This window comes from Protomyctophum parallelum (genome assembly GCF_964188405.1).
Source record: "Protomyctophum parallelum genome assembly, chromosome: 2".
In the NCBI taxonomy this organism is placed as follows: domain Eukaryota; kingdom Metazoa; phylum Chordata; class Actinopteri; order Myctophiformes; family Myctophidae; genus Protomyctophum; species Protomyctophum parallelum.
In genome coordinates this window covers 10,962,812-10,967,150 of record NC_139699.1, presented here as the reverse complement: position 1 = coordinate 10,967,150, position 4,339 = coordinate 10,962,812, and the positions used below count along the sequence as shown (strand labels likewise).

Below are 4,339 nucleotides of genomic sequence, written 5' to 3'. Positions count from 1 at the left end.
GTGCGTGCGAACTTCATGACAGTGGTGCAGCATTACATTGTATTTTGATTTGAAATAAATAATGATGAATAGATGTCTATACTGTTGCTTGTGTGTGTGTTATGCTATAGGGTTAGCTGGAACACACGCCCTGTATGATCTGTGGTGCGCATCTACAAGCTCCAAGTGTTGCGTCCACATGCAGCGCGTTGTGAGCTTGCAGATCGTCGGTGCCCCACTATAGAGAGATGGTAGGGTAGTGCCCAAGCCTATTCCTATATGATCTGTGGCTATATTAAAGGCCTTTTATGTGATCTCACATAATGTGCGAGTCAGAGCTAACGTTACTCAATGATCATTTGCGTCTGATTGATATCACAGCACAGCGTGTGCTGAGAGAGAGAGAGAGAGAGAGAGAGAGGGGGGGGGGGGGGGTATGCTCCGTTCATTGGCTCTATATGCCGTGCGAGACAGGATGATTTTAAATAAATATGTCTGTCTCTGCGTCTCTAGAGCTATAACATATAGCACACATGTGTGCACATGTGATGTGTGTGCGCGCGCACACACACACACACACACACACACACACACACACACACACACACACACACACACACACACACACACACACACACACACACACACACACACACACACACACACACACACACACACACACACACACGAGATTCTGACTAAAATAAACAGATCTACAAGCTTATAGTGTACCTTAGCGTACATACCAGCGTACTTACCGTTCAATAATAATTAGCATGTATTATTATTAACGAAAAACATAAATACTAGCCTACTATTTTATTGGTCTATAGTTGTTTGAAACAAAATGGTTGCTGCTTCTGATTAGTTACTAACTTTATTAGACCAATTTAAAATAGTATTAGATGTTTTTCGTTAATAATAACTTATGCTAATTATTACTGAACCATTTTAGATGTTTATATTTCACCAACAGGCATGATAATGCATTTATACTGCATGGCAGAATAGGCCAGTGGCCACCGGCCGGCGCAGTACGGCACAATCACAGCTCAGTCCATTTTAATATCATAGCGCATTTCCATGTTTATATACATCTGCTGGTGGGGGGTGCTGCTATATGTTGATTGCCCATTTGTATAACACATTATATAATATAGGTGCTTGTATGGTGCGTGTATATAATAGGCCTACATTTAAATGACCACATTTAACACACACACACACACACACACACACACACACACACACACACACACACACACACACACACACACACACTAGAGCCCTGCACGGGCCTAAAATATAGGGGCCCGTGGAGTTAAGGGACCGTCCGGCCCTAAGCCCGTTGGTACAGTCCAGAAACGGACGCCCGGAAGCCCAACATATTTTTATTTAATATTTCATACGTGCCGCTGCCGCGGTCGCTCTATTGGTGCACGGACGCAGCAGCAGCAGCTATAGGCCTACTCACTCACAGCTGCACTATATCGCTCTGATAAACCTGCACATTAAGGAACAAGAAGTCAATAACACACAGACGTCACACAAAAAAGTAGCCTACTTAAATATAATTTTATACAGTAGCTGCTGCACGTGCACTGTCAATCAGCGCAACGCGTTGTGAGCTTGCAGATCGGCTATCGCGGAGCGGACTCACACTGCATTATAAAACCCAGACGGACAATAATAAGAACACTTACGTTATGTTACGTTTCTGCAATGTACAAATCCAACTTTGTTTAGTGTAATGCTCCCGCAGTATTTAATGTTTTTAGAGCCGTACCCTATATGCTACTTATACTTAGTACTCGGTGTGTGTGTGTGTGTGTGTGTGTGTGTGTGTGTGTGTGTGTGTGTGTGTGTGTGTGTGTGTGTGTGTGTGTGTGTGTGTGTGTGTGTGTGTGTGTGTGTGTGTGTGTGTGCACATGTGTCACACATGATGTGTGCTACAGTATATATGTTATAGCTCTAGAGACGCAGAGACAGAGACATATTTATTTAAAATCATCCTGGCACAGGCCTATAGTCTATACTAGACAACGGCGTCAACCGTCAACTCCGCTGGTGGCAAAATAATAAGCCAATAATAATAAGTTGCGGGGCGGGTGCCTTAAAATATATAGGCTACTCTAAGGTGGGCACGCACCCACTGTCGTTATAGGAACCTTCTGCCCTTGCCTATAGAACTGCCCCCCCCCCTATCTGCCTATCTGCATGCGCTACGACGCAGAGAACTCTTTTACTTTACTTTAATAAAGTACTTGTAGTCTATATTATCCGCCTAAGGCAAGTCATTGAGACACAGACAGACAGACAGACAGACAGACAGACAGACAGACAGACAGCCAGACAGTCAATGCGCTATACGAGCGCGGTGAGCTTTGATGATCGGCTAATTAATATAGCCGTGTATATAAATTAAATTCATATGTCCTTGTAGGTTATCTATTGTGTTGGCCAGGGTAGGTTATCTATTGTGTAGGCCAGCCCCCCCCCCCCCCCCCCCAGAAGGACGATCGTAATCACATATTGCCTTGCGCTGTGCGTAAAATAGTAATTTTTTCAGTATGAGGCGATACGCAGCATCTACACAAAGTGCATAGGGGGACCCCCCGACCCCCCCCCTGCAAGGGTCCACATGGGGTGGGGGGGGGGGGGAGGCACACAGATAGGAGCTCAGACGCTCACACACACACCCCCCCAGGGGTCCACAGACGCGGGTCGGGCCATCCCGTATGTAGGAGAGGAGCTGGTAGATCTGCTATTTTCGGTGGGCATGTGACAGCTCTGGAACGCAGGGTCGCCTGGGGACGGCGAAGGGCTCACGGACCGGCATGGTGCACGCGGTGGCCTGGCACACGTGCACACGTGCCAGGCCACAGGGCGCAGGGCGGACCGGCAAGGTGCACGCGGTGGGCGTAGGGCAGCGCAGGGCACCGCGCAGGGCACCGCGCACCGGGCATATAACAAAGTCAACCATTACGTCGCAAACGGGTAGATATAGCCGCGACGAGTCACGTTCTGTTGCGACGAGTCCACACACGCCACAACGAATTACCTTTTACGTCGAGAAGGGTAGATATAGCCGCGACGAGTTCCGTTCTGTTGCGACGAGTCCACACACGCCACAACGAATTACCTTTTACGTCGAGAAGGGTAGATATAGCCGCGACGAGTCCGTTCTGCCGGACGAATTGATATTTACGCCAGGACGTACTCGAATATACGTTGCGACGGAAAAATATACGTCGCGACATAGGTCGTCAGTCGTGAAGGCATTTCGCTCACCTGATATAGTGAACCAAAACAGCAGCTGAACAAAAGGCCTGGTTTATACTGTACGACGCCATAAGACAGTATATAGTGAACCAAAACAGCAGCTGAACAAAAGGCCTGGTTATACTGTACGACGCCATAAGACAGTATATAGTGAACCAAAACAGCAGCTGAACAAAAGGCCTGGTTTATACTGTACGACGCCATAAGACAGTATATAGTGAACCAAAACAGCAGCTGAACAAAAGGCCTGGTTTATACTGTACGACGCCATAAGACAGTATAGCGTCTGCAGTGTTTGTCCTATATATACACGTACTAAATAAAAATCACACCCGTGTGAAATGAGGGGCGCTCTTATCATCGTACATCATCTAATCTGGGCCAATCAGCATATTTTGATTATTATTACAAAACATGCACTAACGACTAACCACTTCAGTTAGATATTTCTATATTGCATTATTGATACTTTTCCCGCCATTTCTCACTGGTCGGGGGAGTGGTTATGTAGTAGCTATTGTCACACGCATTCCTCTCAGCTCAGAGGTGCTAAGACTTTGAAATCTTAGCATGGCATTTTCTGTACTTTGGGGTTTTTTAAGAGTTTAAAAGAGTCATACAGTAGCTTCTTCAAATATGTTCCAATTTCAATGAACAATACATCATATGAAAGCTTACATTCTGTAGGCCTAGTTTCATCACATGTAAAAAACAGAAAAATGACCATGGCCTATTTTGTGTCTGAAACCATTGGCTTTGGTGACAATTTTCGTCCTCGATTTTCTGTACTCACGTTTTATCCTCAATATGTACCTTTGTTCAGTCAACAAAATCAATGATATGTGGTGCTAAGCCAATCAAATCATCGCTATGGGGTACACACAGACACACAGCTGGGCATAGGAGGGGCTAGCGCCCCTCAAAATATGTGAATAATATTGAGGGATTCACGTCCTTGGCCTGTACTGACATCTGGCACTCAACGTAAAGCAACACAAGGAGTGCAGAGACTAAAGGGCATGAAGGACAGCCACCTTCAGCCTGCACTTCTCCTGCTGTCTCCCAGGGAAACTTCAAT

General features: G+C 46.0%; 1 protein-coding gene across 1 annotated transcript in view; it reads right to left on the bottom strand.

Annotated features, from left to right (window-relative positions):
* LOC310854503 (protein diaphanous homolog 3-like) overlaps positions 1-4,339 on the bottom strand; it is a gene marked incomplete at its 3' end in the record, with an annotated part of 343,448 nt that overhangs the window by 103,268 nt on the left and 235,841 nt on the right. The window lies entirely within an intron of this gene.